Genomic DNA, 7,962 nt, shown 5'->3' with positions numbered 1-7,962 from the left:
ATGTTAGGAAAATAAGGGTTTTTCCTATATACAAACCAAACAACTAATAGGAAAATAAGGGATTTTCTCGGTACAATTAGTTACAACTTATAACACGAACATTCATATGCATTTCATACTTTTATAAGAAAATAAGGGTTTTTCTTGGAAAACACAACGAATCATAACTCTTTACATTTGAAATACTGCGTTTTCTGGAAAACATACACGAACTTTCGAATGGCGTACATTTTCTCAAAACACTACTCATGAACTCACCAACTTAATTGTTGACACTTTCTCTTTGAAATAACTTGTATTCTCAGGGAACCGCTAAGCAGATTTGGAAATCAACTTTTGGGGATTAACGTGCTGACGTTAATTACTTCTTTTGAAAGATGTTTATGTATTTATCTTGTGAACATGTAACGAATACAATTATGTAAACATTTTGGAAACTTTAATATATATGGTGGTGTGTACTTTCCTTTCTATGAACTGTTATGATACTGAATATGACGTCCTCCGCCCCCGAACGTTTCCGCCGTTCTGGTTTGGGGGTGTGACAAAAAGTGTTGACGACAACCGTAGTCTTCAAAAGGCTCGATGATTTCATCTATCTATCGCCCCTTTTCACTCTGTCGTTTAACCACCACTAAACCTATCCCATTTTTTCCTCCCCAAAGATCCGGCGACACCCCAAAGAAATAAATACCACTAACCATACCCCAGCTCACCCATCCCCATTCTCTTCCCCCTTTTGCGTCTACCTTGACTGGAAGCCAACACAACTAGAATCACCGGTGGAATCATCAACACTAAATCGAGAAAGAAGGTAGAGAAAAAGAATAGATCTGACCCGGGCAGATCGACGTTTCCAGGCCGATTCGACTGGAATAAGGTGTGATGTTGGTGGGGATAAAGAAAAATGGAGCACCGTTTTTGGGTGGGGTTTGTTGCCGGAGAACTGGGCAGAAGGGGGAGTTGATGGGGAAGGGCGGTGATTATCGCGTCCACAAGTCGATGATGACAATAAGCAGCCGACATTGGTTGGGAGATGTAATCCAAATCGATGATGCTAGGGTTTCTAGGAGGTGGTGTCGTCACCAGAGTCGATGGGTAGTATGTGATGCAATGACGGTCGATAGTGGCTATGAAGGGGGTTGTGAAGGTGGAGGGTCGGAATAAGGGAATGAGACTGGTGGTGTATGGTGGGTATTTTATAAGAGAGAGAGAGAGAGAGAGAGAGAGAGAGAGAGAGAGTATTTTATTTTTTATTTTTAATTGTTTTTTAATTGTTGTAATAAAAGAAAAATGTAAAATAAAATAATAAGGGTCAAATTTGTCATTATAAAAAAGTTCATAGGAAACTGGACCAAACTCCCAATAAAACGAAACTATTGGACCATCTTTGCGAGCCAAACCCATTTTGGACCAAAGTTGCTAGTTTTGACATACCACAGGGACCATTCTTGCAATTTTGTCAAGCAAGTATAATAATGGTTTATAGTTTGATCATTGATTTATTCCAAGTGTACATGGAGATTGTGAGTTCGGTTGTTGATTGTAAAGATAATTATCCTTTAAAATGAAATAAGATAGCTTCAAAAGCAATTACCATCACAAATAATTTCTAAAAATGCAAAATGAAGTGAATTTCTGATGATCTAGATGCATTTGGAAGGTCTAAAGAGGTTTAATGGAATCTATAGTTCATAATGATGTATTTAACTTGAATCTCATAAACTTTATTGTTGAACTTTGGAATCATGGATTAAATGTTGGAAATAGATATAGTTTGATGTTTAAATCATTTTTTAGAACTATTTGATGACTGTTAATTCAACTAAAATCATTCTTTGTGAGAGTATAAGGTCAATAAAAGCTTCATACTTGAAATTAAAGTTTGATGTATCATAAGTGCGTAATCAAGATCGTAAAGCATTAAAACGTCTATGAATCAAGCAATTGATGAAATAAGATTTAACTAAGTAGAAATTTACTTATTAGAACATATTGCATACATTGATTTTATTTGGAAGACTAGTGGAAGGTTTGGGTGCATTTACACCATAGTACATTACTAAAGTAAGAAAAGAGAAACCCTTGTTTTGGCATATCATGGGCATCACACAAATCGTGTTTATGCTGAGGCATATGTCTTAGGGTCGTATTCCCTCATAGAATGTGTGAATTATTTTATTAAATACGAATAAGTTGAAATAACTACCATAGCTTCTTTGGTACTCCCCTAATGCAATGCATGATTGGAGTGAGCTTAATGTTTTGTAATTTTGTAATAGAAATTTATTAGTTTTTTAAAGTCCTTTATATATGGTGTACCGATTAACAATAGATTGTTTGAAGATGATCATTCAATTCTTGAAAGCAAAGCAAGGGATATAAAAGTGCATAGAAGGATTGAGATGATTTTATATTGGGAGTACATGTCTCTAACCATACTTTGATGTTTTTATTAGATTAATTTCCTATAATACCCACTTATGTGAAATATGTTTACTATATGTATGACTTGTTCATTTCATGAAATGTATTTTTCCAAGACTTTCATTCATTTGAAAAGCTTATTTGATTTGCAAATGCTTTGAGCAAGCTACTTATGCATTCACATATGATGGGATATCGTGGGAGTCATACATTATATCTATATGGAATTTTACATTTTTTGGAGTGATTAAATTTATATATAATTATCACTATACACAAGTATGGCTAGGTACCAACAATGTGCTACTTGTGTGATGGTTTTGAAGTTACCTAGACTTAAATGTGATGGTTCTCTTGCTATAACACTGTTTTTTATTTTTAGCTTACATATTTTTATCCATATGGATTCTTTTAGATGTCTTATACCTTGAATACACCCCTAATGAACCCTGACTTGATTGTAGAAGCTATAAACTTAGATTGTTTTAAAAACTATTTTTGCAGGTTTGACTTTGATTTTGGATGATCTCCATCATCCAAAACTCTTAAGAATTCAACCTAAGGTATACTTAGTAGGATTTCCAAGCCTAACATGTGTATTTTGACATGTACTTATGTATTTTGACATGTACTTAGTAGGATTTCCAAACCTCATGAATTTGTGCTGGTTTTATTTTGAGTAGGTTATGACGTTAGTTGATGCTACCTTACGCTTTTGAACTAATTAACTGTGTTTTGGACTTTGGGACAATGTTTATGCATTTTCAATTTGAAAAGGCTTTTGAATTAAAATCTAATGATGTTATAATTAATGTTAAAACTACCCATGTGAGGGATGTTTCATTATTGTTGCTCCTATTATGGAACGAAAGGATGTTGGAAGCGAAAGTATCTACTTTTTCTAGTTGGAATGAAGAAAAATGACAAGGATTGTGAGACCATTAAGTTAGGTATAACATCTAATAATGTGCTCTGAAATGGAGAAAAGTTGAACATAAATGTTGAAGGCAAGTAGGAGCTACTTATTTGGATCATGACGTTTACCACATTTTAATTTTGCTTTAGTTTTTAGTGTATCCAAATATGTCCTTAATTTGGAACTATTTGTCTTGCCTTTAGAAACTTTTATAATAAGTACTATTAGTATTTATGAATGTATTATTTAATTTGAGTTTATCATACTATTTACATATCTTATCCCGAACATTGTCTCCCGAATGAAATGAATGCACACAACTATGTCAAAAAAGTGTAATTATACATGCAACAAGAATCAGTTGGAAGCTTGAACCTTATCGATCTAGTTTATAGCTACTTCTATATAAGATCGCGTTAAGTGTTATGTTGAGGTTAATATATGAGATACAAGTATTAAGTGAATTTATTAGTAAATACCTAAAATTGTATGTCTTTTTGCTTTTTACATCGTGAATTACTGTTCCGCTTTTTTGATTCTAATCAAGGAAGGAAATTGAGACATCATAAGTTGTTGTGGTTTTGCAAGAGTTTACTAAAATAAAAAGTATTAATTAAAGATCTTAAACCATTGGATGATGTTTGAAATCAATGTCCTTGTACTTATAAGATCTTTTAATATAGTGCAAGTGAACCTCTTGATGATGCTCTGCATAACAATTGTTCTTGTGTTCTATTTTTCAAAGATCGAGACAAGTAGACGCCTTAGCAAGACCATGGATGAATCCATAGTTTATAAATTATATTAAAACTTCCACATAACATGGATGAATCCATAATTCAGATATTATATATGCAATCCTTTGTAAAAAATAGACAAAAAAGTAGAGGGTTTGGTAACTTTTAGATGGAAACGTTTCTTTGATTCATATAAACGATTTCACCTGATCCAAATAGAAAAAAGAACGCACACAAAACCACGTTCTACGTCGACATAGACACATATTATTACAGAAATACTTATGTTGGACTAAAAAAGGTTGGTGCAACTTACCAAAGGTTGTCACTTAAAGAAGAATTCGGGAAAAATATAAAGGCGTATGTCAATCACATGGTAAGCAAAAGCAAACAAGACAACACTTACGTCGACGATGTGAACAAAACTTTTAAGAACCTAAGAAAAATACAAATAAAGTTAAACACCTCAAAATAGAAATTCAACTTAAAGGAAGAGAAACTCAAGGGTCAAACCATAAGAAAATGGAAGAGTTAAATCGTTTAGTTTTGTAAGAAAGTTATTTAATATTAATTATTAGAGTTTAGTAATTTATGTGTCTAGATTAAACTATTTCTTTCCTCTAGGTGTAAGATCACTCTAACATGGTTTTTTTTCCATCTCAAAGTATTCATAAATGTGTGTATGATAGGGGTGCAGATAAACCTAGTTTGATATTAGAGTTAGAATTAAAAAGCAACAGGTTTATGTCCATGTATCCAAAAACAAACTCAAAAATAGTAAACATTAATACAAATAAACTTTGGAACTCAAACCTAAAACCATAAGTGATAGCCATTCACAATTTGTTAAAACACACCTTTTAATACTACCTTATAAAATTCTTACCATTTACCTCAATTGCAACTTGAATTTCTTTCCATCGCTACAACTAAATTGTTAACTGTAAGTTCCATTGGTTCAACCCTTACTTTCCCTATTTAATCAAATACGAAAAGGTTGTTTTTTATTATCAATCAACATGATGATTATTAATACTCGTTATGGTATTGGGTTGAAATAGATAAATGGTAGGTGGCCGGCCATCATGTTTTATTGAACTCATCGCAATTGATCTTGTATCTTTCCTTAGTGCGAGATCTTGAACTCATGCCCTTGAATCTTAGTTTACTCTCTATCATGTGCTTCATGCTCCATTCTTATCTTCTCATGTGTCTTACTATGTATATGTTCGTCTATCTATGTTATAAAAGAACTCCACAAATACTGATAGAGATTATATATGTTGATTAACAACGTCTACATCCAATCTATCCCTACACGTAGCAAATATGCAACGTATCTATGATTTTTTTCAATGGATATGAAAGAGCAGTCGTTATATTTGTTGTGTCTAACACTGATTTAGGGAAAACTTGATGCATGGTATGGTGGTGTCTACTGTGGTACACAAGGGTGTTGATCACCAGGTCTTGATACATATAATATGAGCCATTTACACCTTCCTCTAGTAATAATTTGATAACAAAACACTAATGAGTTTTTATAATCTCCAATCAATATATGTAACCCTTTCCGGCAAAGTATATGGACCTAATATGGCATTTTTGTTAGATTTAGTATGCAAAAACAAAGAATTTACTATATTAATTATACATGAACCTATGAGGTAGCACAAAAGAACACAAGAAATAATATATATATATATATATATATATATATATATATATATATATATATATATATATATATATATATATATATATATATATATATAAAAGTTGGATCGAGTGAAGACTTAAAAATAAGTGAAGAATGCGAAAACAAATTTTTGCCGTATGATTGAAAAAATAAAAGGTGTAGATTTATTTTATTTATCGTCAATATCTAGCGAAATGATCTGACGTTTTTGTAATGATGTGCGAATTTTTGATATTTTCCGGCAAAGGTTAATTGTTTGTAGGTTAAATAGGTAAAAGTAAAGAGGAAAAAAAAAATCATGAAAATTTGAAAAAAAATTATTATTTTCATTTTTTTATTAAAAAAATCTAGAAAAACAAAATTCTCCAAAAATCATAAAAAAATTTAAGAGATATTTCTACTTAATATACTAGCCACTTTGTATATTTTCAAAAATAAGTTTATGAAGTATTTATTTTTAATTTTATGAAATGTTATTTTTAAAAAAAAGTTGAATATAATATGATCCAAAATGTGATGGTTCAAAATATTTATGATTCAAAAAAACTTTTGATTCAATTTATTCATGATTCTTACTTTGTTATGATCTAAAAACATTTAGACTCAAATATTTTATAATCCTTAATTATATCTTTTATGATTAAAAATTAATTGATTCAAAATATACAATGATATATATATATATATATATATATATATATATATATATATATATATATATATATATATATATATATATATATATATATAATCAAAAGCTATGTTTAATTGACTATATTATTGATTCAAAATCATATGATCAAATAATTTGATTCAAAATATTATAATTCAAAATAATTTATTCAAAATTTTATGATCCAAAAATAATATGATTCAAAAAAGTATAAATGGAAAATATTATAATCTTTAATATTCTTTGTATTTAAATTTTATAATTGTTAAATATTAAAAAATCAAAACAATATTTAATTTAAACAATAAAAAAAAGCAAAATAAAAATCAAAAAGTAAATAAAGAAATAAAGAAAAACTCTAATATCTTCAAGTATATAGTAAAGATATTAAAAAAACAAATAAAAAATGAATAAAAAATCTAATAAAGGAAAAAAAATAATAAATGTTAAAACGGAGCATATATCTTGTTCAAAAGAAATTTTGAATTTTTTAATCGAAAAATAAAAAAAAACAAAAAAAACCAAAATATATGAAAATAAATAATAAAATTACTTAAATGATGTTCCATGGACGTTCGCCGTAAGCGACTAAATCATAGATTATGTATTAATTACTATGGACGTGGGTCACATGCGAACGCTTCATGTCCAAGTATTGAGTTTTACGCTTGTATTCTTAACGAAATGAGTGGTGGAAAATTGTAGTCGTATTACTTATCATTTTTTGAGTCATCGCCGGAACCGGTTTATATATAATAATAATAATAACAATATATTTTTTATTTACCAATCAAAAAAAATTTAATAAAACAAATAGTTATATATAATTTATAAAATAACTGTAGAAAAATAAATAATATAGTTTATTTATGAAATAATAAAGCGATTTATAGATTTAAGCATAAATAATAACTTAAAGTAATTATATATAATATTAATTCAGGTAGTTGTTATGAGAGTAACCTTTGCCAATTTACACTAATGATCCCTGTATTGTTTTTTGTGTTATTCATAAATCATCCACTTTTGGCAATTTACAATAATTATCCTTGTACTTTTGTACTTTTTTGTTACCACTAGCCAATTTTGATCCTTTTTCTAATATTAAACCATTTTTCTCCAACTTAGCAATTTTGGTTCTTTCTCTAAACCTTGGTAATTGTGGTCCCTTGTCTAGTATTTAATTAGAATAAACCACAATACTTCCTACAACTTGGCAATTGTGATCCCTTCCGTAATATTAATTAGAGTAACCCTTATTAAGGCAACAATTTTTGTTTTTCAGGCATCTGACCACCAAAGTTTCTACATTTAATCAACTTTAGTCCCCTATGTACGTTTTAAAAAACCAACCTAAAAACAAAAAGAAACTGTGAAATCTAAATAAACCCAAAAAAAATTTCGCAACATGTAGCAACGCAATGGCTCAAACTCTAGTTTATTATAAAGTTTTGGCAGGATACTAATATAATGGCTTCAAAAAGGCTTTGAAGATCATTACACTATAAAA

This window comes from Lactuca serriola, chromosome 5 (genome assembly GCF_051521515.1).
Source record: "Lactuca serriola cultivar US96UC23 chromosome 5, Lser_US96UC23_V15, whole genome shotgun sequence".
Classification (NCBI taxonomy): domain Eukaryota; kingdom Viridiplantae; phylum Streptophyta; class Magnoliopsida; order Asterales; family Asteraceae; genus Lactuca; species Lactuca serriola.
The sequence above is the reverse complement of the archived record's forward strand: the minus strand, read 5'-3'. Positions refer to the sequence as shown.